Genomic DNA, 6,685 nt, shown 5'->3' with positions numbered 1-6,685 from the left:
GTAGGGGGAGTGAGAGGGAGAAGCAGGCTTCCTGCTGAGCAGGGAGCCCGATGCGGGGCTCGATCCCAAGACCCCAGGATCATAATCTGAGCCGAAGGCAGACGTTTAACGATTGAGCCACCCAGGCACCCCAGCAATGGGGAATTTCTAAGTTAGTGATCCAATGTTCTTCCGTTGTGAAATATCCTGACTGCACTTATTTACTTCATAAGAACTTCCAAATGGGGGGGCCTGCTGGTCTGTGGCGAGCCTCGGACGCTGGTCTCTGTTCCACAGGATGGGGTTTGTTAAGGTTGTCAAGAATAAGGCTTACTTCAAGAGATACCAAGTGAAATTTAGAAGATGATGAGAGGGTAAAACTGATTATTATGCCTGGAAACGCTTGGTAATTCAAGACAAAAATAAGTACAACACACCTAAATACAGGATGATAGTTCGTGTAACCAACAGAGATATCATTTGTCAGATTGCTTATGCCCGCATAGAAGGAGATATGATAGTTTGTGTGGCTTATGCCCATGAACTCCCAAAGTATGGTGTGAAGGTTGGCCTGACAAATTATGCTGCAGCATATTGTACCGGCCTGCTGCTGGCCCACAGGCTCCTAAATAGGTTTGGCATGGACAAGATCTATGAAGGCCGAGTGGAAGTGACTGGAGATGAATACAATGTGGAAAGCATTGATGGTCAAACTGGTGCCTTCACCTGCTATTTGGATGCAGGGCTTCCCAGTACTACTACTGGAAATAAAGTTTTTGGGGCCCTCAAGGGAGCAGTGAATGGAGGCTTGTCTATCCCTCACAGTACCAAACGATTCCCTGGTTATGATTCAGAAAGCAAGGAATTCAATGCAGAAGTACATTGAAAGCACATCATGGGTCAGAATGTTGTAGATTATATGCATTACCTAATGGAAGAAGATGAAGATGCTTACAAGAAACAATTCTCTCAATAACATAAAGAACAACGTAACTCCAGACATGATGGAGGAGATGTATAAGAAAGCTCATGCTGCTATACGAGAGAATCCAGTTTATGAGAAGAAGCCTAAGAAAGAAGTTAAAAAGAAGAGGTGGAACCGTCCCAAAATGTCTCTTGCCCAAAAGAAAGATTGGGTAGCTCAGAAGAAGGCAAGCTTCCTTAGAGCTCAGGAGCGGGCTGCTGAGAATTAATAAACCAAACCACAATTTTCTATGAAGATTTTTCAGATAAAGACAATAATAAACTTATTCATCAAGCAGCTGTCTGTGTTAAACTTTTATTAATGAAACTGTTGGAAATAACCTGAAATAAAAAAGCAGAGGAGTTGAAAAAAAAGAGAACTTCCAAATGGGGTATTAAAAAATAACTTCCTTCATTCTGTTTATTAGATTTTCTACAACCATACACTATTTAAAATGATGGGAACTTATTGTCAGCAACAGAGAACTAAGAACCCTCCTGTGTAATTCAGTCACTCAACATATATTTAATAAGCACCTAATACAGACAAGGGATACTGTCTTTTCATATTTGTATCTCAAGCAAATAGCATCCTGCACAGAATGACCAATAAATAAATGCTAGTTATTGCCAAGCTTTGGAAACGTAAGATAAATTACTCATGGACACTGCCCACAGTGACCTTCAAATCTTTGGGAGAGACAGTGAAATGAGCACCAAATGGAAATACAAGTACTGTACTGTGAGAGCCAGGGGCAAGGAAAAATGCATTCTGAGAATCCAGTAAGGTTTCAAAGAGAAGAAATCTTCATTTGAGCAATGCCATGATTTTTCACTCTAAGTGAACTGGGGAAAGCATTGCAGATTGAAACAGGAGCATGGCCAGTATAAGGAGATAGGAGATAGAGAATTGCCTGACATAATTGGGAAACAGAAAATACCACAGAATTCTAGGTCAGAATACAGAGTGGAAATATGGAAAATTTGGCTGGAGAGATAACTTGTGGTCATATCATAAAGAGCCTTGAATGTCAAATTAAAAGCTTTTGAACTTATTTCTTGGGGGCAAGTGAATGAATACTATAGTAAAATAGGATAACTCAATACATTTTAGGAAGATAATTCTTATGGAAATATTGAGGATAAATAATTAAAAAAAGTTATCTCACACGAGGCTAAACTTCCCTAATGATAATATGTTCATTGTTTATTCCTTAAAGGGTACCTGAATATTACATTGTACTCTCCCACAATCTCTCAGAGTGGCTGTGTAGGAGTGAGTAGATAGTGCATTTTTACCACATAGTCCTGTCTGGCATGTAATCTGTCTGGTTGCCTTTGAGTAAAATATTTTTATGTAATTTTATAATAGCCAGATGATCTTACTTCTATTCAAGAGGTTTATGAATCATTTACAACGATGAAGGACTAAGAAACCATAAAATTGTTCTGGTGGAGGAAAGAGTTCAAGGATGATGGTTACTGCTCTGTCAACAGTTTTCCCATTGATGTGTCATTTATACATTCAGCAATGTTCTCTCAAGGCCAAAGTTATCTCTTGTGGGTTAGTAGGTGTAAGTGTCTGCCCATCCTTGGCAGCCCTGGTCTCTTGCTACATTTTGAAGCTATTTTCATGCTTTCCAGCTTAATATCCTGTCATTGCAGTGAAGAAGGTCCCTTTCTGAATATAGTTATGCAGTAAGAGTTAATTAATAGAACTGCTTTCTGCTCCAAAGGTCAAAAGCTGAAATTGTTTCATTTTGATACCCCACAGACATACAATGAGAGCAGGTATTCAAATTTGGCTTTAGGGTCAAGGTGTAACATATGTTTTATTAAGTAGCAACTAAAATACTACAAACAAATCTCAAAAGATGGAATTTATGAAAAAAATCTATATTTCTTGTTCAACATATCTACAGACAGACAAGAGAGTGCTACCAGGCAAGAGCACTTTCTCGTAGTTTCCTAGCAGTGGAAATCATAAATCGGAGGAAGCATTAATTATGCTCCAGTTCCATGAAAGTACAGGTTAAGACTGCACAAAGACATGGCAAACCTGAAGCCTCAAATCCTATTAATCTTTTCCACCCTTACGACCTTTCTAATAGGTAAGTATAATGTCAAAAAGAACACAATATTGTATAAAACCACATATGATGTGACTGAGAAAGTAGTATAAGCCAAATCAAAGCCTCTCAATCAATGTGGCATTTACCTTAGGACAGAGGTTAAGGGAGAGTAATTAATTTCTTAATCATTTGCAAAATGACATGTACTAGGATGGAAGAAATTTTGGCAACATATCAGTAAAGGACACATTAATAATGGCTGTTTCAATGCCTCTTCCTCTAAAGGAACAAGATATTTAACATCATATATGTTTATTATAATCACATGTAATTCTATTCCTTTTTTTTGCAATTTTATTCTTGTGTATTTAAATGAAAGTATTCCATAGCCTTTCCATTTAAACTTATGGAAATTATGGAACAATATATACAAATTTATACTAATAAGTTAGGAAAAAACTAAAGAAAATCATGTATTTTACTGACTAAACTGTAAAGAGAAATAAATTCAGTCACAAGGATACATTTCTCATTCCTGACAGTGAACCACACTTTTCTCAGTAACTGACAGATCAAGGAAAAAAATTAAGAATACAACAAATTGAATACCATAAAAAAATGGACTGAGTGGATACATAAAGAATCTTGTAAACAGAAACTGTAGAATAAACATTTTTTTTCAAGCACACATAAAACATTGAGAAAAAAATACCACATGCTGGGTCAGAAGGCATATCTCAACAATTTCAAAGGACTGAAATTGTACGTATTTCATACGTATGCTCTCTGACCAATGTGCAATTAGGCTAGGAATAAAAAAAACAAATAAAAAGTGTATTTTAAAAGAAAGAAAAGTCCATATATTTGGCAATTAAGAAGAAAACAACTTTGAAATAACCTATGAGTCAAAGAATGAAAATGAAAAATATTTTGAATCAAATGGTAGATAGGGCATAAAAAGAATCTTATAGATCAAAACTTATGTAGATAAACTAGCACATTTACATACTGAAATTCATACTAGAAAAGAAATAAAATTCAAACTCAGTGAGCTAAGCATCTATTTCAATGCAAAGGAAACAGAATAGAGGATTAAACCTTGATAAAGGACAAGGAAGAAAATAATGAATAGAGATTAATGAAATAATCTTTTTTTTTGAAATAATCTTTTTTGATAGGATTGGTAAGTGATAAATCCTTGTTCAGACCAATATGAAAAAAAAAGATGTAACTGATATAAGATGTCTCTACCAGTGAATTCTAAAAATTTTTAAGGTAGAAATAACATGAATCTTAAAAACACTTTGTGAGAGAAGAGAAAAATATTTAAAATCCCAACCTATTTAATAAGGACAGCATATCATATCAAAAAGACAAGAAATAACAAATGTTGGTGAGGATGTGGAGAAAAGGGAACTCTTTTTTTCTTTTTTGATTTAAATTCAATTAACATATAGTATATTATTAGTTTCAGAGACAGGGGTCAGTGATTCATCATGTAACACCCAGTGCTCATTACATCATGTGTCCTCTTTAATGCCCATCACCCAGTTACCCTATCCCCATACCCCACCCCTCCAGCAACCATCAGTTTGTTTCCTGTAATTAAGAGTCTCTTATGGTTTGTCTCCCTCTCTGATTTTGTCTTGTTTTATTTTTCCCTCCCTTCCCCAATGTTCCTCTATTTCTTAAATTCCACATATGAGTGAAATCGTATGATAACTGTCTTTCTCTGATTGACTTATTTCGTTTTGCATCATACCCTCTAGTTCCATCCATGTTGTTGCAAATGGCAAGATTTCAATCTTTTTTTAATGGCTGATAGTATTCCATTGTATATAAATACCACATCTTCTTTATCCATTCAACTGTTGACGTACATCTGGGCTCTTTCCATAGTTTGGCAATTGTGGACATTGCTGCTATAAATGTTGGGGTGCAGGTGCCCAGAAAAGGAAACTCTTGTGTATTGTTGGTGGGAATGTAAGCTGGAGCAACCACTGTGGAAAAACAGTATGCAGATTTCCCCCAAAATTAAAAACAGAAATACCGTATCATCTAGCAATTCCATTACTGGGTATTTACCCAAAGAAAATGAAAACACTAATTATAAAAGACATATGCACCCCTATGTTTAACAGCATTATTTACAGTAGCTAAGGTATGGAAGCAATCCAGTGTCCACCCACAGATAAATGGATAAAAAAGATGTGTATATACTGCCCACTGAGTCTTCCTGGGAGGGCTGGATGGGTCATAGATCCCAACCTCTGACTCTCTTAGCACTACCAGCTGCCCTGTCCACCCAGCTTACACCTCAAGCTCACTGCACAATGCACCTTGAACAGAGGGTTTGGGGGGCCTGTGGCTCTCCCCTACAGCCCTGAGAAACCACAGGCCCCCTCTCTCTGTTCCTTTTATTTAATAAAAACTAAAAAAAGACAAAAACAGGAAAATAAAGTATGACTAGAAAACTGCCCTGAAAAAAAAAAAGATGTGTATATAAACATAAAAAAGAATGAGATCTTGCCATATGGGACATTTTGGATGGGCCTAAAGGGTATTACACTAAGTGAAATAAGTCGGACAGAGAAAGACAACGTATAATTTCACTTATATGTGGAATCTAAAAAACAAAACAAAAGAACAAACAAAAACCAGACTCTTAAATATAGAGAAAAAATGGTGGTTGCCAGAGGCGAAGGGTGTAGGGAGATGGGAGAAACAAATAAAGGATATTAAGAGGTACAAAATTCCAGTTATAAAATAAATGTCACAGAGATGAAAAATACAGCATAGGGAATATAGTCAATAATACTGCAATAGTGTGGTATGGGGACAGATGGTGACTACATTTATTGTGATGAGCACTGAGTAATGTATAGAATTGACAAATCAATATGTTGCACACCGAAAATGAACATAATAACACGATATGTTAATTACACCTCAGTAAAAAGAAATATACCAAACACACAAAAATAAGGCCAGTATAAAAGTAATTATAAGACAGGAAATCTCAAGGCGAATTTCACTTCTGAATGTAAAAACAAAAATTGAATCCAGAAGTAAATGAAAAGATCAACCCATGTCCATACTTGACATATTTTGTAGCTCTTTCAGATCCACCCCACTTGGTACAATGGAAGAATAACTTACAAGGACTGCATTAGTGCCCTTCTCTTCCCTTAAGCTTTCATCTGGATTTGGCTGCTGATGAGCAATAGTTAGAGATTGGAAGAAAGAAGGAGACTAAGGCTGGTTTATGAATTCCTCCAGCTTCTAACAGGCATCCCTCTGTATGCAACTCTCTTCCAGTTCTGTAACTACTCTCAACACTCATGCCTGCAGGCCTAGGGACAGTAACAGGGCTTCACTATTAAATTTCTTGTGGTGTTTTGATTTTCTAGTCCGTATCTTTTTAAACCACCCTTTTACTTAACTATCTTCAAAATTCAATTTCACTGGGTCATCGCTTTCCTGCCAGGACCCTATGACAAACTAGGATTTATTCAAAGAATGCAAGGTTGACTTACTGACCCCAAGCCAATCATTTTGTTCATACACATGACCAGAACCAAGGAAACAATATCATACTATCACCTCAGTAGATGCAGAAGAAACATTTTCTCAACATCCATTCTAATGTATTTTATATTCTAATATTTGCC

General features: G+C 36.4%; 1 pseudogene; it reads left to right on the top strand.

The window, feature by feature from the left end:
• The first annotated feature begins 243 nt into the window (after positions 1–243).
• LOC114209548 (large ribosomal subunit protein uL18 pseudogene) lies at positions 244–1,240 on the top strand (annotated as a pseudogene).
• Positions 1,241–6,685: the final 5,445 nt, after the last annotated feature.

The sequence above is a fragment of the Eumetopias jubatus genome, unplaced genomic scaffold, assembly GCF_037043125.1.
Source record: "Eumetopias jubatus isolate StellerSeaLion01/CBP00866 unplaced genomic scaffold, mEumJub1_p1.0 scaffold_5, whole genome shotgun sequence".
In the NCBI taxonomy this organism is placed as follows: domain Eukaryota; kingdom Metazoa; phylum Chordata; class Mammalia; order Carnivora; family Otariidae; genus Eumetopias; species Eumetopias jubatus.
The sequence above is the reverse complement of the archived record's forward strand: the minus strand, read 5'-3'. Positions and strand labels throughout refer to the sequence as shown.